The sequence below is a fragment of the Callorhinus ursinus genome, unplaced genomic scaffold, assembly GCF_003265705.2.
Source record: "Callorhinus ursinus isolate GAN/ISIS: 27379988/994484 unplaced genomic scaffold, GSC_fseal_2.0 scaffold4, whole genome shotgun sequence".
NCBI lineage: Eukaryota > Metazoa > Chordata > Mammalia > Carnivora > Otariidae > Callorhinus > Callorhinus ursinus.
The window spans coordinates 150,916,290-150,938,379 of record NW_027397066.1 but is presented as its reverse complement, the minus strand read 5'-3'; the positions used below and the strand labels follow the sequence as shown (position 1 = coordinate 150,938,379).

Genomic DNA, 22,090 nt, shown 5'->3' with positions numbered 1-22,090 from the left:
AGAGGGAAAATTACCAGGTAAATGTAGATACTTATTAAAATTTTAAATTCCTATCCCATTTCCCCTCCCCTCCCCAAAACCTTCATTGTCCGCTACCACTTATCCACTGTCAGGTAGGCTCAGGTGTGAAGCCAAATGAGAAAAAAGCAGAGCAACACACATGCACACAAAATTCGTACAAAAACTCAGAGACAGCATGGCCGTTTCCCACAGACCTATATGCCCACGGGTGTAGGTTTTCATGCATACACAGGAAGTAAATAGATTTTCTGAGGGTGAACTTATTCAGAGCTCCCACGGCAGCATGAATTCTATCAGTTGTCCATGTGGTTTGGGATCTGCAGCAGTATTCCAGCTGGGGCCCAGGGTGGCCTGAACCAACGCACAGCAGGGAAGAGCCAAGGAAAGGAAAGGTTTCTGAGATGGAGCCATCAAGACTTGGTGAGAGAGCAGATAGGACAAGAGTGAGGACGACAAGGCTTTGGAAAGAGATGAAGGGTTTTCAGGAAGTGGCCAGGTCCAGCTGAACCCTATCAGCAGGTGGTTGAATACAAGTAGTTTAAGAGAAAAGAGAGTTTACCATTTCTAACCCTGAATCTAAAAATGCATAGAATTATTGGCCCAGGAATCTAGAATAAACCTCCCAATGTAATATCAACTACACTTCCTACATAATGAAATCTAACAAAATTTCTTTTCAAGATGTCCAGGCAGTGACATGGCCCAGCTTCCTTCTGAAACTTGTTCTCGTGGTTGACTACCCTTGTGTCCAGCAATCTCTTCCTTACAACTAAGTTTCATCCTTCTTGCTCTAGCTTACGTCTTTCTTTGTTTATTTCTTCTTTCTCCAGTGGAAGGGCCACCATTTCTGTGGTTAATAATAGCACCTATTATTATGTAGAGATGTCACACATCTCAAATCCAAATAATGGCTGATGGGAAAATGGGCAAATCCATGAATTACGTTTTTATCCAAAAGCCTAATTGTTTAGAAAAAGTTCATGGCTTGTATTAAGGCTATTCAGGGTTGAAAAGGCTAGTTCCTAAGCCGGTACAAAGTAAGGCCTGTGCTGGTCAAACCAACTTTTGTGCACTTCAGGCTACAGTCAGCACAGAAGCTTCGGTGGCTGCCCTAGGTCGAGGCTGCTATGAGGGTGAAGACTTCAAAATGGAAGTGCAATCAGTTCATGCCAGTGAAGTCCACGCATGTCAACTCTTCTCCTTATGACATCTTTCCAATCAGCTCTGTTTCAAAGGCGAATGGCAGGTGGCAAAATTAATAGGTGGCAGCAAAGTAAAGATAAATAAAAGATACAGCAAGAACGGCACATTCCCTTTGATTTCTCCCCATTGAAAATCATTTCCAAGGAAAAAGTCAGTCTGGGGAAATTCCCCCATGTGTCCTGCTTTCTCTAAGATGCCATAGTATAATGGATTAAAAAGTGATAGGCACACTAACTTGCTGAAGTTCCCAGCCCTGAAACAGAACATGCAACCCCCTCTCCTACACCTGTGCCTCTCATGACTCGGCGTGCATCCCTGCACTTACGTTTAACCCACCCCAAGTCTGAGAAGGAATTTTAGTGGCTCTGTTGTGACCAAGGGCAAACTAGGAAAAATGTTCTGTTTGCTGTCAAGTTAGCATTGGTGAAGAGGCCACAGTCCAGGAGAGAGCTTTCTAGAGTCAGTTTTATAAGCTCAGAGGAAGTGCTTTGGGTGCAAATGTCAAAAGGAACCAGAAACTGATTTGTGGCTGGAATTAGAGCCCCTGGCTCTTCTCAAAGCCTCCACACACTGTGATCTTCACCTGCAGCAAGTATAGACAATGACATGGCTGAGGGAGGACTGAGTTTGGCGTAATGACTGGAAGGTACTCAGAGGGAGCAGGCCTGTGGCAGCTCCAGGGGCATGTGGCTGCACTTCCAAGGATAGGCTAGGAGAAGATCATCTAGGTGGGTTGGCCCTGCTGGGACCCCATCTCTGCTCCTTTCTAGCTCTGTGGCCTTGGGCAAGCCATTTAACTTCCCTAGGCCCTTTTTTAAAGGCCTAAATTTAAAATGGGGGTACATACCATTACCTCACAAGTTTGTAAGAATCAAATAAAAGAATATATAAAAATGAATATGTCCCGCAATTTGTAAATAATATACAAATGTAAGCTCTGAGGTGGATCTGGAGAGAAAAAATAATGTAATAAAATATACCCAAGAAAAGTAAAAGGGAAGAATTAATATTGATACAAAAAATTAATGAATAAACAAACTTTAAATGTAGAATTTATATATAAATTCAAAAAGTGCTTCTTTGGGGGAAAATAGAATACATTGTTAGTTATCATAACAACAAAAGAAGGGAAGAAAATAGAAATGCACAAAATAAACATTCACAGATACATAAGATAGTAAAGGAATCATATAAGACTTATTTGAAAATTGTACAGCTCAATCTGTGAACTTAAATGAAATGAATCATTTAATAGAAAGGTACAAATTCCCCAAACCAACCTCTGGAAAGACAGAAAAAAGTCACAGAGCTGATCTCCCTTAAAAAAACAGGGCCCAACTGGTTTTACAGAAAAATTCTATCTAATCTTTACATAGAAAGAAATAGACAACTGCCATTCTATTGAAACTGAACTGTCCAGAGCATAGAAAAAAAAGGAAATCTTACAAAAATGAGTTTTTTATAAAACTCGTGTAACTTTGGCATCAAAACCCAAAAAGACAAAACATAAATAAAAACTGTAGACCAACTTAGGAATATAATTGCAAGCTTTTAAATAAAATACAACAAACAGAATCCAGCGGCAGAGTAAAAGAATGACACCTCTTACACAAGTGAGTCATGTATTCCACAAACACAGGGGTGTATTAAGAACTCTATTAACGTAAATTTCCATATTAATGTGTCAAAAGAGAAGAATCCTACAATCATCTCCATAGATACTGAAAAGACATTTCATAAAATTCAACATCTATTCTCAATCAAAATAAAACTCATGTTTTTATCTTAAAATATGATAAAATTCTTAATGCATATATGTACACATGCACACACACACACACACACACACACGCCCCTCAACTCAAAAGTCTGTGTTGTGTTTATTTGGGAAACACTAGAAGTATCCCCAAAATGTCGATCAGCAATACAAATTTTTAGCATTGGTACTAGTCAAGTCAACTAGAGAGAGAGTAAGAAAGAAGCTTAATAATTGGAAAAGAGGAGGTAAAATTATCATGATTTTCAGGTGAAAACTCCAGAGAATCAGCCGATAAGCAAAAATCATCCACTTTCCAAAAGAAAACAGCCAGTAAATGAAAGCAAATACCAACATAATAGTAACACAAAGGATAAAATACACAGGGACATATTTAGCAGGAAATGATGTGTGTAAAAAAAACATTAAAATTCTACTAAGACTTACATAAATGGAAAGGTATCCTACATTCTTGGATGGAAAGTTCCAATATGGGAAAGATTTTACATTCTCCCTAAGTTAATCTGTAAATTTAATGGAACCTCACTAAAAATACCAATGGATATTTGTTTGGCTAGATAAGTTGATTCTCAAATTCATGTGGAAAAATAAACAAACAAGAACACTTGGGAAATTTCTGGAAAAAGTAAGACTACTAACAGATGATAAAAACATTGCAAAGCTACGTAATAGTTAAAACAGTATAGTTCTGACACATCAGATACAGACAAGTCTACTGAATAAATAAGAAAGGCCAGGTATAGACTGAAAAGCAGACTGCAATAAAATAAACAAGAGAAGTGGCATTTTGAGTTAGTGCGGGGGGGTGATTATCCAATAAATGATGGTGGCATAGATCATTAGACTTCTGGAAAAATGGAAAGTGGATACCTACTTCACAACACATAGCAAATGAATTTCAGATTGATCAAATATTTAGACATAAAATGAAATTATATTAAGATTAGAAAACCAATAGGAAAATATTTGTATAATAGCATCACTCAGATGGCCTTTCTAAATATGACATTATGTCCAGAAAACAGGATCTACAAATGTGTTTTTTGTAGATAAATTTTTCCATGAAAAAAAATTATCATAAAATTAAGACAACCAATTGGGGAAATTTTTGTAACTCATATTAAAGATAAACAGACAACCACGTCTTTATATTTTATGATCTTGGTCCTCTGGAGAAGTTTTTAAAGAATTTTATCCTACAAAAAGGTGGTAGAACTCTGTGATCAGCAAGAGAGGGACTTCGAAAATTTTGAGCAAAAAAAAAGAAGTTGGAGGCAGCAGGAATGTCAAGAGTTAAAAGAACAAGCTTTACCACCACCACTCCAGGTGGGGGGTGGGAGGGATGGGGTGGCTGGGTGATAGACATTGGGGAGGGTATGTGCTATGGTGAGTGCTGTGAATTGTGCAAGACTGTTGAATCACAGACCTGTACCTCTGAAACAAATAATACATTATATGTTAAAAAAGAAGAAGAAGAAGAAGAAGAAGAAGAAGATAGCAGGAAGGGAAAAATGAAGGGGTGGGAAATTGGAGGGGAAGACGAACCATGAGAGACTATGGACTCTGAGAAACAAACTGAGGGTTCTAGAGGGGAGGGGGTGGGGGGATGGGTTGGCCTGGTGATGGGTATTAAAGAGGGCACGTATACTGAAGGGAGCACTGGGTGTTATACGCAAACAATGAATCATGGAACACCACATCAAAAACTAATGATGTAATGGATGGTGATTAACATAACATAATAAAATTAAATTAAAAAAAGAACAAGCTTTAGAATTAGACACAGCTGGTTTAAATTGCAGCTCTACCACTTACCAGCTGAGTGGTCAAGGGTAGCATTTCTTTTAATCTCACTGAACTTTAGTTTTCTTATTTATAAAGTAAGAATACTAAGATCTTTTTCATAGGTTTGTTTTAAGGATTAAATGTAGTGTATATACTCATGATATACTCATGGGCTTAGCTGAGCGCATGACATATAGTAATCTATAAATATTACCTGTGTATTAAGAAAGTAACATTTAAGCAGCTACAAATATTTAAGAAACTCCAAAGTATTAGAGAAATGTACCTATGTATAGGTTGAACAATTGGGTGCCACAATACTATATCCTGAAGAGGTACCTTCTGTGCTAGAAATCTGAAATGGCATCACTAGTTAATCAATTCATTCAGAACTCTCAATAATCCATTGATAAGCAGCATTATCACCAATTTACAGTTGAGAACACTAGGAAACCCATCCTTCCAGCTGTTCAGGCCCAAAACCTTGGAGTCAGCCTTGACTTCTCTCTCGCTCACACCTCACATCCAATCTATTAGTATATATTGTAGACTTCAAATACATATTCCTATTTCAACCACTTCTCACCAGTCCTTATGTGACCACCTTAATCCAATCCCCTGCAACTGATGTTCCCCAGAGGAATAAGTCCTACCCTTGTCCCCACACTCTTCACCATAGCCAGAGGGATCCTGTTAAATTGTAAATTATCCTGTCTCTTCTCTCCTCAAAAACCTGCAATGACTTCCCATTCACTCAGATAAAAATCCAGAGTCCTTACTTTGCCAAAATCCTTAGTTCTGCTAATAGCAAAGGAAACCATCAACAAAAATTCACAAACAAGCTATAGAATGGGAAGAATACTTCCAAGTCATATATCTGATAAAGGATTAATATCCAAACTATACAAAGAACACATATAACTCAGACCCCAAAAACATCCGATTAAAAAATGGGCAGAGATACCGAATAGATATTTTTACAAAGAAAATATTCAAATGGTCAATAGGTACATGAAATGATGCTCTACATCAGTAATCATCAGGGAAATGCAAATAAAAACCATGGTGAGATATTACCTAACACCTGTTAGAAAGGCCACCACTAAGAAGACAAGAAATGAGTAAGTGTTGATGATTTTGTGGAAAAAAAGAAACCCTTGTACACTATTGTGGGAATGTGGGTTTGTATAACCACTAAGGAAAACGGTATGGAGGTTTCTTAAAAAAATAAAAATAGAGTTACCATATGCTCTAGTAATCTCATTTCTGGTATATATCCAAAGGAAGTAAAATCACTATGTCAGAGAGATATCTGTACCTTCAAATTCATTGCAGCATTTCTCCCCAGTAGCCAAGATATGGAAACAACCTAAGTGTTCATCAATGAATGAATGGATAAGCAAAATGTGGTGTTATGTGTATAATGAAATATTCAGCCATGAGAAAAAAAATGAAATCCTACCATTTGTCACAACATGGATGGAATTGAGGGCATTGTGCTAAGTGAAATAAGCCAGACAAAGACAAACACTGCATGACCTCACTTATATATGGAATTTAAAAAAAAACATAAAATTCATAGAAACAGTAAAATAGTAGTAGCCAGGGGCTGGGGAATAGGAGGAAAAAGTAGAGGACGGTAAAAGGGTACAAACTTTCGGCTGTTAGATAAATAAGGTCTGAGGATCTAATGTAAAACATAGAAACTAAAAAAGAAATCCATAGTCCTTACTTGGCTCTCAAGACCCCTCATGGTATGGGCCTCGACCTCCTCTCTGACATCCTCTCCTCCCACCCTCCCTTCCATCTTCCCCATCCAGCCCAGATGGCCTCCTCACTGCTCCTCAAACATTTTAGGCAAGCTCCTGCCCCAGGGTCTTTGAAGGAACATGGAACACTCTTTCACCAGTATCTTCATGCCCTGCTCTTTATTTCTCTCAGGTCTTTACTCAAGAACCACTTTCTCTGGACCATGGGTGCTTGTGGGTTTAATGATGCTATCCTCTCTGCTTTCAAACATGTTTAAATATTTCCATTAAAAAACAGTATTATTCAAGTTGATTTCTCAGGGGGGCTTTCTCCAGTCATCCCAACTAAATCTCAACACTGCTCCCAGCAGTTACTTCATATCCCCATCCCCTGCTTTATTTTGTGTTCCTTCTCACTGTCTACCATTTTCCTTATTTATATTATCAGTTATCTGAGTACCCTCTAAGATGTCATTTCCATGAGTGAATGGATTTTTGATCTGTTTTGTTTGCTGCTGTCTCCCTAGCACCTGGCACAGTTCCTGACATGAAAGAGGGGCTCAGTAAATTTTTGTTGAATAAACAAGTAGATGAATGAACTCAGTCATTCTCCCTAAGATGTTCAGTGATTTTGTTTGGTAAATTCTGGTCTCCTTTGGAATCTTTTGCTTTTGTTCTTTGGAAATCCCCAGTAGACTTTATAGACATTATGTAGACATATCGACACCATATAGACACCACCATCATTTCCAGGAAAGCTAAGAACCCCATTGTCATACAAATGTAATCCAGAATCTGAAGGATGGGGGGACTCTAAGCTCAATTCCATTTTCTTCCATCCCTTTTCTGCTTTTCTGTGCAGGGTACACACAGAAATCAGGGCTCTTGAGGGGCAAGACAGTATGGATATCATTACATATTGCATACAAAAGGGAATAACTCTGGCCTATTCTGAGGCCTGTCAGCAACTCAGAGCCAAGAGGTATAAAATGTATCACAATCCCAGAACGTGGCACAGGTTAAGGTGCCAAAGGAAGAAAAGAGGTCAAAGAGAGTTACTGATCCCAACTCTTCATAGAATAAACTAGCAAAAACAAAGAACCATGACTCTATGAATTCAAGGTCTCCAATCTGCCATAGACCCTGTTGTGGACTGAAGGTACAGATTTACCCTTCCATTCAGTGGCTTGTGGAGTGTTTCCCAATGACAAAAACTCACAACATTCTAGGTGACTCGCGGGAAGACAGAAGACGCTACCCTGGACACAAAAGACTTACTCAACGTTTACAGTGGGATTCAATCCTGACATTCATTGAATACTACGAGGAACAAGTTACAACCTTCTGTTGATTCACTGCAACTACCTACGTTAGGTATTAGGAAACAGATGAGGGGGTGAGGTCTACAGCCTACTAAGGGGCATGAGCCCGTGTCAGTTATATAATATAGGGAGTTGGGTAGTGCCTAAGGGGAGCAATGACCAGGTGAGTGCAATCGCCTGAAGAACCCAGTGGTTGAACAGGAGAAGTGAGTAAAAGATTCATTTGCTTGGATTAGGGGGAATGAATAGTGAGATACCACCAAAGCTGACAAAAATTGTATGTGGGTTAATGCTTTTCTTATAATTCCTTTGGTTGAATTATTGGTGAGGAAACAAGAAAGTTGGGGCAAGAGGGTCATTACACAATGACTTGCAATTGGACATAAGAGTTAGCTGAAACATGGGGCGCCTGGGTGGCTCCGTTGGTTGAGCAACTGCCTTCGGCTCAGGTCATGATCCTGGAGTCCTAGGATCGAGTCCCGCATTGGGGGGTCCCTGCTCAGCAGGGACTCTGCTTCTCCCTCTGACCTTCCCCCTCTCATGTACTCTCTCTCTCTCTCTCATTCTCTCTCTCAAATAAATAAATAAAATCTTAAAAAAAAAGAGTTAGCTGAAACTTGCATAGGCCGAAATCACAAACCATATGAGACATGAGATCACCCATATCCACGTAAGGTATAATTGGAAAAATCAAAGCTGTTTCCATCACTGAAAGACGTCAGGAGGAAGGAGAGAGGAGGCTAAGATGACAAGCTCTCAATATAGCAGTGTGTCTGGAAGAATAGGTTCAATTCCTGGCTCCACCACCTGATGGATACGTACCATTTGATAAGTTCCTTAGCCTCTCTAAATTTCTGTCTTATGGTTAAATGGTTAAAAGATATTTATCCATAAAATTGGACCAATATCATTATCTACCTCACAGAACTGAAGTTGTGAAAATTAATGCAATGATGCATGTAAAGCATTTAGCATAGATAGTATGCACTCAAAAAGTATTATTATTAATACTGTGATAATGCAGGGGGCAAAATACCCTGTCTGGGTCCCAGGCTATTGGGATAAAAAGTGCTTCCTTATGAATAGGAAATAGTCTGGCAGAGGTTATGCGAGAAATGATCTAGCCAAACTCACTTCCTCTGTCCCTCACTTCTGGTGTCTTTCGACTGACTTCTGTTTGCTACATGCAGAGTCCAATGAAATGTCATGATTAGTCTTGATCTACCCATATTCAGGAGATCAGAAGGTCCACAGAACAGATCACACACTGGGAATCAGATCATGGTCACTCTTGTACCATATGATCTACAGGAGGTCATCATTCTCTCCTAGAGAGCAGTGACAAACTTTGTAAAATGCTGATTGAGATCATGATACTCCACACCTCCTATGAGACACTGTAAAGTGATGGACTCACTATCTTAAAAAATGTTTTGTAACAGCCAGGTATCTGGATGGGTACTGGTTATATTTGCAGAGTGGATTTTCAATGCAGTGTTAGCAAAGAACGGCTCCAGCAGAAAGGAGCTGTTAGTGGGTGAGGCTGCTGCTGGTCATGGTCCTGAAAAGCCACTTTGGCTCCAAAAGCCAGCTCTCACTCACAAGCCAGAGTGACTGGGAGTTATCAGAGTGTGGGGCTGCTGCAGAATAGTTGACTGTTATTTTCACAAGAGCTGCTGACCATGGATCTGAAAAGCCTTCTCTGGTCCAAACAATAGTTGTCCCTGGTCACAACCCATGTAGTTCAAACTTGTTCCTAGTATTCAAAGCTTTGCTCTAGCTGAAAGTGTCTTCCCCTTTCCTTTTAGTATATGTGCTGCCTTTTAAACTCGAGTTAGTTTTTCCTTGATCCTCTGGCTAACTGAAGCCTGAGGGTCATTATGATTCAGAGGATTTAAAGAAGCACGTTCAATTTCAAGATTAATTTGGATGTTAAGATCTGAACAAAATGAGTCTATCTTTTCTGGGTCTTCGGGATTGCCAGAGGTCTTAATTTGCAGCAAAACAACAGCTCAAATCAAATTAAGAGCAGATGCAGGGGACCTTCTACACAAAGAATGACCCAGGTTCAAGCAAGTTTCTCTATGGAATTGGGTGAGCAGTCAAGGGTTAACCTCTGGACCCAAATCAGATCAGAATCATGGTTCCTAGTCTAAATTTCATTAAAGGCGAAGTTGCAGGATTACTGTCTTCAGTAATTTATATTTCAATGTCTATCTCCTAGTCACTCTCAACTCTTTTTTCCTCATCCAATGTTAGATAGCACTCTTCCTTTTACTCCTGACCGTACATCCAAATAAGAACCGGTTCAAACGCTTTTCGTCTCTGGTTTTGCTTCCAAATACATGAAGTGGGTAAAGCCTAGTGAAAAAAGGTGGGAAAATAGAACTGGATAATTCCATTCTCCACTAAGATTCTGGCTTCATATTTCAGTTTCCTTTTTTATAAACAGGTGGTTAACAACGGATGTCATGAGACAGCCATGCGATGGGTACAGCAGGAAGCACAGAACTGGGCAGGAGTCCTACCCACAGGCCTTCATAATCTAAATATCAAGATCTGTACTCTTCAGGGAATGGAAATCTATAAATAGCAGAGTGATGATATCATCACCTTCTAGCCTGTTGCTGTTCAGCTATCAATTATTTTTTAAAAAGCTTACCAAAAAATTAATAGATGGTGGTAAATTCTATAGCACCATTTAGCCATAAGCATGCACACACACACACACACACACACACACACACACACACCACAGACCAATAGATTTTAGTGGCTACTTATTCATTGGATAGAAGAATTCATCTATCCAAAAGCCCACCTCTCTGACTGTATGCCAGAGCTCGTGTGTCTAGCTAGTCCCTAATGCTTCCTCCATATATAGAGGGGCAGATGTGCTTTTCTCGATAATTCACTGGCATTGTCTATAAACAAGTCTCTATTTCTTTGTATAGTGAGAAACTCAGGGTTTAACCTTGAATGAGTAGCAGCCTGTGAACCTTTAAAATAGGTCTGATGTGTTAAAGGGAACTTTAATCCCCCTCATTCTTGCCATGAAGTGAGGTCTGGATTGGACATCCCAAGGAAGAACCTAGGAGTAAAGCCTCCACTTCCACATGACCTTGAACAAATTCCGACCTTCTCCATCCTGCTAACCAAGAAGTGACTGTGTATTAAGCATGTCAATTCTGCATTTGGAGAGAAAGTCTCCAAGGGGACAAGTGTTGCAGTGACAGTTTTGCAGGAGATGGGAGAAGGGAGGGGGTCCTTGGGGCACATCCACAGCCCCTGAGACAGCACCACCAAATGGATTTCCATGATCTCAAGCTCAGCTCCACTGAATTCCTAAATGGTGCTAACCCTCAAGCTTATCTGAGGCAGCAAACCACCTCAGAAGGTTGGAGAATGTCACCTATCCCCAGCGACCTTGGATTCTTAACACTTGTTTTAAAAATTGGTGTCTGGTCTCCACGAGTAAATACCAAAGAGGAAGAGAAGAGGGTAGGTGGGAAATAGAGAAAAGATTCTGTTTAAAAATGTATATATGTGTGTATCTACATTTATATAAATAGCAACCAAAATGGAACATGGGGGGCACATGCTATTTTTAGGACGAGCTGCAATAGTAAAGTAATCTCCTGAGTGATGGTACTTTCTGGCCACATGCCCTCGCGTCCAGGAGAGGCTGTGGTGCTTTTTATTCTAGTCACATTGAATGCCTCTTACGAATCCATCCATCTTAATCAGCACCTACCATTCGCAGCAGCAGCCCCGCAGTCAGGAAGCAGAGGAGCAGACAGCAGGAGAGGACAGAGTGTGAGGGCAGTGGTGAGAGATGACATCATAAAAGGAAGGAAGGAAAGAAAGAGGGTGGGAAAGAGCTGGCGAGGTAGGGGAGGAGGCGAAAGCCCCACCATCCATCCGCTCTGCCTCCATCTCCCTCATTCTGAATGGACGCTTCCTTCCTTGGTGTAACTCTCCCAGCCAGCTGGAGGGCTGAAAGGTGAGCCAGCCCGGGGCCTGTGTCCTCAGGGTGGACATGCTGCAATGCTCAGAGGTTTGAGGAGCAGGTGCCCCGCCAACTGAAGCTCCTGATGCAGGGTGGATAGGAGGTGCATAGCAGGAGGGAGGCCAAATAGCTGTCCTTTGCATCTTCCCTCTGCTCTGCTCCCTCTGTTCCTTGCCTCAGCCTTATCCCACCATGTGCTGGAGCAGTCCTGCCCCAGCCACCTGACTCCTGACCCATTCATATACCCTGGATCCCCTTCTGTTGTCCTTTGGAATGTTTCCACTGGAGTTCCAATTACCCAAAAGCCAGGATCTTCCAAAGGGAGTCTAGGGCTCCCCACCCCACATAGCCATTACTACACAAGCACCACAGCCTCAGCCTTAGCCCACCCCATGTTAGTCGGAGGGGGCGTGGCTAGAGTGAATTCAGAGCTCAGAAAACCCTTGTGCCCACCAAGACTTGGTTTGTCCCTATCATAAGGCCTAGATCCTGCCTAGTATTTCACTTAACTGCTATAGTCAGAACACACTAGAAACCGTAGCCATCTTGGCTGGACTCCTAAAATCCCTGCCAGCCCTTGGGCTCTGACCCCAAACCCTAGCTGGGAACCCACGAGGTAATGTGACCACCCACCAATGTCACTATACCAGGGAGCTCCTAAGAACTAAGCCCCTAGGGAAATCAGTACCAATCTGAATCAAGCCTGAGCTTGTTGTATACCTTCAGACCCTAGTGTTTTTTAGTTATTACATTGTCTTCACTGGGGCAACTCCCCAGTCCTGGTTCCCAGCTTTCCCAGCTTTGCTCCTGAGGGTGGCCCTCAGCAAAACCCTCTGGAGTTTGATCCTTCCCAGGCAGGACTTAGCTGAAGACTTGAGTGGGAACTAGTGGGGGTCTGGTCATCTCAAAGTTCAGGGTTAGTGGGAGACCAGCAGGAGGTTCCCTGTCAGACGGAGTTCAGAGGGGGCTCTGCGAGGTAACTATCCTCAGGCCTGGTCATGAGGCTGCAGCTGCTCTAAGAACCAAATCTAGAAATTAGACTCAACAATCAGAGTTAGAGGTGACCTATGTGTTATTTCCACATCATCTCTTAATGTGTGCCTGCCTGAGAGATTTAAGGAGACTAATATTTATGAAGTGCCTATTCTCTGCTTATTGAGTATTACTGTATTTAATCAGTAGAACAACTGTAGACAAGAAAAATCATACCCATTGACAGATGAGGAAGATAACTCAGAGGACTTTGGTAATTTGAGCTCCAGGACTAATAAGTGGTAGAGCCAGAATGCAAATAAAAATCTAATTCCAAAACTCATGATGCTCCCCACCCCATCCCAGGAAAAGGATAGAAAAAGCATAGGGATGGTAGAAGAAGAGATGACTGGAACACAGAGAAAACAAACTTCCTGTATCACAAGCTACATCTTTGCCACAGCTGTTATAAGAGATAAGGTTGACTGTGAGTTACAGTCTCCAGCCTCCCAGCAAGGACGGCCTGTATTTACACAGTAATGCCTGAGAACCTGGGGGACTTAGGCTAGGACAACATGGCAAGAAGCCTCAACAAGTAATGACCACGCAGGATGTATAGACAAGAAAGCATTTTTGTCTATCCTACCAGTGTATGCTGGTAAGAGGCAGGAGATAGGAAAAATCCATTTGTAAGTTATTAAATTTGGGATGTTAATTTGCAAGGCTGAACTAGAAATCAAGAAAGCTGCCTAATTGGAGGCTGCAGCATGCCAGAGGGTGAAATTAAGGGAGGAAGAGGAGCCTCCTTCGGTGGAGATGCCATGAATATGAGAGAGGTAAGCCAGCCAGGATGCAGCTCCTCCTCCAAGGAGTAGGGAGTGAGGTGGCCCCAAAGGGTCCTTCCAGCCACTCTCTAGGTCACTTTCAATGACAGGGCTTTGGGGACACCCCAGGTTCCCCATGATCAATCTCCTCAGTATTTCTCAAAATGTTTCCTTGTGATGGACCCCACAGTTGAGGGTTCTAAGATCCCATATCCTAAGGAAAGTTCCCCACCACCACACACACACCCCACCACTGAAATGATGCACACTCAGACCCAATCTTAAGCCCTTTTAGGAAGTCACTCAACTATTGAGAATCTTAGAAAAGCAATGAGTACTCTGTAGGAAAAAATATCTAGATCCAGTTACCTATGTGTTTACATTCAATGCCAGGGGAGAGCCCTCTGCTCCAGAGAGTCTCCCTGGATGAAGCCAGGCTTCTGCTTCCAAAGACTGTCTTTGGGGAACTTTATGGGGATACCAGTACCCAATGAGAACAGAACCTAATTCCATAAACAGGACTCCCTAATGGGGTAAGGCTGAGAGCTTTAAACTGCTTTTGTTCCAACTTTTCTCTGTCTTTACCATCTATCACAGGTCCACATTACCCCCTGATATTCTCTTGAGAATGCCTTTAATCCAGCTTGGATGATATTCAGCACCAAGAACACACTGAACGAGATTGCAGTAGGGCAGGCGGCTGAGCACTGTGACTTGGGCAGGAGGGAGGGGGTTGACTCACTCTACTTACTGCATGGGGTAGTTGTAAGGATTAAGTGTAATTATGTCTATACATTAGTCAGGGGTCTCCAGACAAACAGAACCAGTAGGACATATAGAAATACACAGAAAAGGAGAGTGGTTATAGGAATTGGCTCACACAGTTATGGCAGTGGAGAAGTCCCATGATCTGCTCTCTGCAATCTGAAGACCCAGGGAAGCCTGTGGTATAATTCAGTCTGAGTCTGAAGGCCTAAGAACCAGATGCAGCAATATCCAAAGGCAGGAGAAGAGGGATGTCTCAGCTCAAGGAGAGAGAACAAATTTGCTCTTCCTTCACCTTCTGTTTTATTCAAGGCCCTCAGTGGATTGGATGAGGCCCACCCATATTGGGGAGGGCATTCAGCTTTACTGAGTTGACCCAATCCAAAAGCCAATCTCTTTTGGAGACACCCAGAAATAATGTTTCATCTAGCACCCCATGGCACAGTCAAGTTGAAGCATAAAATTAACCATCACAGTCTATAAATGTGCTCCACAGAGGTTAGTTTGTTCTAGAGTCAGTTCTCCTCCTATTGGGAACAATATCACTGGGCCATGTGACAGGGTCCTATTGATTAGGAATTAGTATATTATTCCATTGCTTAATGGAGTTTTGAGAGGTTGTATACCTGTACACATTCACATGCACACCATTCATTAATTACACTCCCCTCAATTGGCTTGGTTCCAAGGGTTGAAATCTCTTTGACAACATCGCTTCTCTTTGCTGGACATGGTCAGATGGGCACTTAGTGAATATGATCAAGTCATATGAAAGACTTGCAATTTACACTTTATGTGTGTCTTTGGGCAAGTCACCCATCCTCTTGGGCCTCAGTTCCTTGTGTATTGATAACACAGGTTAACCTCGTTCTTCTCTAAAACCCTTCAGGACTAATGTTCTGGGATTCTATGCTATACATTCACATAAATATAAATGGAGAGAGAATTTTTAAAGGAAGCGATACCTAGAAAGTTAAATACTTTTCTTTGGTAATCGTTATCTATTGTCAACTTCTCAGATCAATAATATTTTTCATAGATACTGACAAAAAAATCCTTTGTAACTCACCATGACTGTCTGTATCCTATGAAGAGGCACTTTCAGGGGTGTGCAGAATAGTGGGCATGCTAAGCTTCCTATTAGCTGGGTGTCCAAAGCTCTAGAAGGCACTTTCCTCCTCTGTCAGTGATTTCTGTTCTCTCCTGCTTCCACAATATTTTCTGACTGCTTCCAGCTAATTTGAGGAAAGGCTTTGAATTGTTTTTTTCTAGTCTCTGCTTTTTTTCTTACATTCTTTACATACAGCAGAAGTTAAGTGTGAAGAAGGGGAGCACATCTCTACACTGCTGAGAGCAAGAAATAAAATTTTCCCAATTACAGGTTTCCACTGTAATTTTCCTCTTTGAAGAATAATAAAACACTACACCCACCCTTTTGCATTCTCTTAGCTTTTTGTCTCTGGCATGCAGAGAAGGTATAAATGGAAATATACATATGCTGATCTGTGAAAACTGCTCTAGTCTGTAGAAAAGGGACTGGCCTTGGAGAAAAGGAGAGTAATAAACAAAGATGTCTTCATAGTTCTTCCTCAAGCCACCTCATACGTACTGACTTTCATATCTTGTCTACATACTTTATTGTAAGTGACTCCACTCAGCAAAGACTTATGGAGTGCCTGGTACATGTCAGGCTCTGTGCTCGACCCAAGGACTACAGCAACCACAACACTTTATAAGTGTCTCATCTTTGCTGTGTGTCAGATGCTGTTCTAAGAGTTTTACGTGCTTTGGCTCACTCAAACCTCAAGATAACCCCACCAGGTAAGCATAATTACTATTTCCTTTGTGAAGATTGAGGAGATGGAGCACAAATTAACCCAAGGCCAAATAGCTAGTAACTGGAAGAGCCAGGAGGTAAACCCAGAGAGTGGAGCTCCAGAGTCTATGCTTTTAGCCTCCTCAGAATATTGCAGACCCTGCCCTCTCGTTCTAGCTGGGGAGATGGCCATATGAAAAAATAATTAAGGTGCCACAGGTAAAATTTCTTCTTATAGACCAGGGTTGTGGAGAGGAGGCCACTGTAGGTAGAATAGCACATGCAATGGCCCATAGACAGGAACCTCTACAGGGGGGACCATGAAAAGCAGTAAGTGTGTGGGTGGGGTAAAGAATATTGATTGGGTGGTATGTAGTTTGTATGCGTCAACTTGACTGGGCCATGGGGTGCCCAGACACTTGGTCAAATATTATTCTAGGTGTTCCTATGAGGGTATTTCTGAATAAGATTAGCATTTGAATTGGTCAACTGAGTAAAGCAGATTGCCCTCCCTAATATGGGTGGTCCTCATCCAGTCCAATGAAGACCTGAATAGATCCAAAGGGCTGACCCTCCCCTGAATAAAAGAGAATTCTGCCTGCCTGACAGCCTTCCAACTGGGAAATTTTTCCTGCATTTGGACTAGCACTGAAACATCAGCTCTTTCTGGGTCCTGAGCCTGCCAGCCCTCAGACTGGAACCACGCCATTGGCCTGCCTAGTTCTCAGGCTTTCGGACTCAGACTGGAATTACACATTGGCTTTCCTGGGCCCCCAGCTCACCAACTACAGATCCTGGGGCTTATCGGCCTCCATAACTGTGTGAGCCGATTCCTTATAATGAATATCTCACTGTCTCTGTCTCTGTTCTCTGTCTCTTTCCACGTCTTCTATTGGTTCTGTTTCTCTGGAGAACCCTGACCCATTCAGGTAAGAAGAGCTGGGGGAATGAAAATGAAAGGCAAGTTACATCCAAATAATGACCAGTGATTGAGATCATGGATGAGAAGCTAGACAAAGTTGTCTCTTGCCCTTCCAGAGAATTCCATGTTAATAAGCAGCCAAGGTAAAACTCTCAGAGTGTCAGGCGTGATCAGGGCAAGTGGGGGACAACGGGAAAGGGACCTCACGAAGACCATAAGATAGCACAGTGAGAGGCATTTGCAGTCCTTATCACAGGATGCGTCCTATAGCTGAAGGGGCATTTACAGAGGTCTTAATCCCACCCTCTGGTTTATACAAGAGAGAGCTGGGGCCAGGGAGAGGAGGCAGCTGGTCTGGGGTGATGCCTGTGTGTGGGGCAGAAAGGGTATCACCACCTCTCCCCGAGACACAGTCCAGAGCTCATTCCCAAGATCATGTATCCCCCCACTGACCCAGCTGGCCCTGCCCAAAACACGCACAGGAAAGCTTTCCTATGATGTAAAGAATGAGGAAGAGTGGCCGCATGTGTGCACACACACACACACACATACACACATCCCGTGGTTGTCATTTTGAGCCTAATTGTTTTAACACCAGCTGTCAGGGCTGCAAAATTCTCCTGTGGTACCAGTGACCTGCAAGATCTCGAATAACGAAGATGTGTTTAAAAATAGTCCAGATTCCTGGAATTCACCTCTCCTTGTCACCCTCCCTGCTCCATCTTACTGACAGGCCTGGTAAGAACTCCACTTCAAATTCATGAGTACAAAGCCAAAAACTATGATTCAGATATATTAGGAGTGGTAGAGAAGAGTGGTGGACAAGAGCAGGAGCTGATGAAGCAAAACGGGCTAGAAACCTTGGCGGAGACTCTCCCCAGCTCTCCTAGTGGGGTGCGTACTTCTTCCACTGCCCCTAGCCAGGCTCCAGTTTCCCTGGGCAGACGAGCACCTCAGCCACTATGATCTGAACACCCCTTGTTGGTGGTGGGCCCACCAGCTCCCTGCAGCCCAGCCCAGACCCCACAGACTCTGCTCCCTCTGCCTCCCAGCAACATGGCATTGAAGGATAAACCAACTCTGTAGCCAGACAAACTTAAGGTCAAATCCTGGCACAGCTGCTAACTAGCTGTGAGACTTGACAAATTCCCAAATCTCTTGCAGTCTCAGTTTTCCAACTGTAAAACCTAGCTTTTATAATTGTTCTAAGGATAGGGCGCCTGGGTGGCTCAGTTGGTTAAGCGACTGCCTTTGGCTCAGGTCATGATCCCGGAGTCCCGCGATCGAGTCCCGCATCGGGCTCCCTGCTCGGCGAGGAGCCTGCTTCTCCCTCTGACCCTTCCCCCTTCTCAGGTACTCTCTCTCTCTCTCATTCTCCCTCTCTCAAATAAATAAATAAATCTTTAAAAAAAATAATTGTTCTAAGGATAAATGTGAAGTATAAGTTACCCTGCACTCCACGCCTGGAAGGTAGCAGAAATCCTTAAATATTTGTTCCTTTGCTTCCCCTTTGTATGCCCAGCTGTCTTACTCTTTCAAACACACTTTGGTAACATTAAGTAAGGGAAATTTCAGTCCGAAGGAGCTACCATGCTTGTGAAGGGGTTCAATCGTGGTGTTATTTATGGCACTGAGGAGCTGAAGGCAAGTTCAATGGCCCAACCTTGAGGAAATGGCCAAGTTAAGATTTATTTCTTCTATGAAGTCATGTGCAGGCATTCAAATTCTATTTTACTAACATGAGAAAATGCACATAATATGATGTCAAGAGAAAAATTCAGCATGCAAATTGTATTTATAATATCCTCTCATTAATGTGAATGAAAATACTAAAATAAAATTAGGCAAAATGTTGACAGACTGGTACTGGATAGAGGCCTTATCAGTGAAAGTTTTCTCTTCATTTGTGCTTTTCTATTCCCAGAACAAAATGTTTAAAGGAATAAATCAATGGTTGCCAGATTTTTAGTTTCAAAAGAGAACAGGGCTGACAGTATGGAGAACAAAAAGTCTCTTCCTAGACACCAAAATAAAAGTTCTGAAAAAAGCTGTTTTCCCTATTTAACCAAGTAGTGAGGTGGCCCGAAGAGATGGAGGAAATGCGTCTTGTTTTACATCTGGTTTAATTGGTTAAGAAATGAGTTGAGAGGAAGCTTTAAAGTAACTGGCTCCCGTCCTGCTGATGGGGTAGGCATGACTGAGTGCAGACAGAGCCCACCAGTCACTTTGGGACAGCATGAGACGCTCCGCTCTAGGCCATAATGCAAGTCATGGGGCAGAGTCGAGAAAGCTTCTCCAAGATTTAAGACCAACTAGGACAACTCTCGTGTTGCTTATTAACAATTTAGAGGATTCAGAGAAATACGAGAGAGGAAGACGTCTGGTGTTGCACTGTTTCCATATGACTTGCCCAGACCACGGGTTAAGTTAGTAGAGATTTCCATCTGTGAAATCAACCAAAATCTCTGTCCTTGGAGGAGTTAGGAGCACCTAACCCAACACACTCATATCATAGATGGAGAAACAGACCCACGGAGGTGAAGTGTTTTTTTTCCCAGAGTCATGGAACCAATTAAAGACATATTTGGATAAGAATCAAGCCCTTCTGACTCCTAATCCTGTCTTCTTTCCACTAATTCTGGGTGGTGAAGTCTACACTTAGAAGCTTGTGTGAAGCTCTATGGAGAAGGGGGCAAGAGCAGAGCCTTACTGCCCTGGCGCCCTATAGTGAAGAAATAAGGTCACTGCACCTAAACACTCCACAAGGCTGAAATGGGATCCAAATGAGAAACAAGTAATAATGCATCACAGCATACTGCTTCTTCCTCACTAAGCACATAATTGCACTTTGATATACATATATTACATGTTTTGGAGCATCATTTGTTCTTTCCTAGAGATTCTTTCCTTTGCCTTTCTGTGTAGGAAGGTATACCCCTCCCCCAACTTAAAACAAAGCCTAGACATATCTGAAATCCAGATCTAGGCAGAGGAAAGATGGAACAGTCGCTGGCTTTACATGTAATGGTTTAGCACACGGGAAATAGGAAAAAGAACTAACATTTACTGGGCACATGCTAAGTGTTAAAGACCATACATGTATTTTCTCCTCTTACTCGAAAACAACCCTGTGAAAGACGAACCCCATTTGTGATGGGGAAACCGAAGCTCAGAGAATTAAAAAAAAATGACAGGCTCAGAGTCACCCAGTTAAGAAATGGTCTCTTTATAACACACTACCTTGAGGCTCCCTCAAATAGAAACTGAAGAAAACAGCTAGGAAGGGACAGGGTCTTGATTTCTCAGATACTCAAACTATTATCTCATTGATGACAATACACATTTATTCCGACTGAGCAGAAACTTGTCTGATGTGTAAAGAAAAATTCTCCTCCACCTCCTGGAGCTGATCCTCAGATGGCAATTCTGGGCCAGCCAGGCTTACTCCATCAGTGCCTCTGGGTCCACAGGCCTCCACAGGGATGAGGGACTGCTGTCACTGCTGCATCTCGGGAGCTCACTAGAGTAAGGAAAGGATAGCAAAGACAGCCCATGTATTGAAACGAAGCTGGGATGAGACAAAGAAAGAACTTCCTGGCCTGCACACCTCAGAAACGTACTGACCCTGAGTCATCACAGCGTCCCCGACTGGGCCTCTCAGAGCCAGTCATGGGCAAGCAGCACGCGGGCTCTGGATCCAGGCCCACCGATGACCCAGGAGACCTTAGGGTGTTCCCATCTCTTTGCATTTCAGGCCTCCCCAGTCCATACACACTCTCTCATCGCCCCCTTGTCCTCACAGCATTCCCTTTCAATAGACCTCAGGTTTCTAATCAGAACTTTGAGATTATAAGGATAACTCCGCTTTTCTTATCTAGTAGATGCCTTAAGAGGATAAATCCATGTCCTTATTGCACAGGTTCCAAAGAATGTAGACTCATTCCAGGTTCCTGCCAGGGAAGTACAAATCACTTCAAACCACTTCCACCTCTGTGCACTTTATTCAAGGCATATCCCTGCCAGGAACACTCTGCTCTCCCCTGTCCTGGGAGGGCCAGCGCAGTCCTCCACAAGGACCCTCCCCTCTGAATTCCAAAAGCCCTCTATGGCTTTCTTTGTATGGTAATTACTTGTGTCCATATATGATCTTCCCCCCTAGACTGAAATTTTCAGGGGAAGAATCACTCAGTATACAGACGTGGCAGTTTTATAACCCTTGAAGAGACCAAGCACTCAGCAGTGTTTGTCATTTTCTTCATTGCTGGTGGAGAAAGGAACTGTAGAGAATATAAATTGACCAGTACAAATAGCAAGTGGAAAGGAACAAGGGTATAAATGTTCAGATCCCCTCCCACCAGCCCAGCACAGGAGGGCCTCAGTAACATCCCTCACAGGTGATATACTATTGACAACCAATTGCTCTCCCCCTGACCATGGGACAGACCGGGCCATGAGTTCAGTAACCTCAAGCATTGTCTTCTCCCATCCAGCCCCACCACCATCATGGCCAAGACACTAGCTCTGTACTGAGCATAGCACTGGGCACTCGGAGGGCCAGGAAAAAGAGACAAAGGGGAAATGGAGCACAGTCTCCATTCTCAGACTCTGGTGCCCATTCCAGCTGGGATGTAAATCCTGGAAATAATCTGGGTACAGTTACTGAGGAAGGCACCTTTGGATGGAAACCAGTGTTGCATGAGAGATTTGAACAGGAGGCCGTCATGGGTGCTCCAAAGCCCAGAGAAAGGAGGTGACTGGCCCAGTTAAGGGCAGTGCTGAGGGCAGACCCCAATTTCACAGCTCTAGGTTGTGGGCTCTACACAATGTGTTGCCTCAGCTCACAAAATTCATAGCCAGGAAGGATTCAGAAGGGAGGCTCAGCTGGGATTAACCAGTTAATTCAGGAAGGACCACCCTCCACCCCAA

At 42.7% G+C, this 22,090-nt stretch overlaps 1 protein-coding gene and 1 long non-coding RNA gene across 2 annotated transcripts in view; one reads left to right on the top strand and one right to left on the bottom strand.

The window, feature by feature from the left end:
• XKR6 (XK related 6) overlaps nt 1-22,090 on the bottom strand; it is a 314,180-nt gene that overhangs the window by 78,292 nt on the left and 213,798 nt on the right. The window lies entirely within an intron of this gene.
• Nucleotides 11,763-15,856, top strand: LOC112825674 (uncharacterized). The gene is made up of 4 exons (XR_003208770.1): nt 11,763-11,859; nt 13,561-13,673; nt 14,259-14,348; nt 15,736-15,856. It is a non-coding gene; the product is annotated as an uncharacterized lncRNA (long non-coding RNA).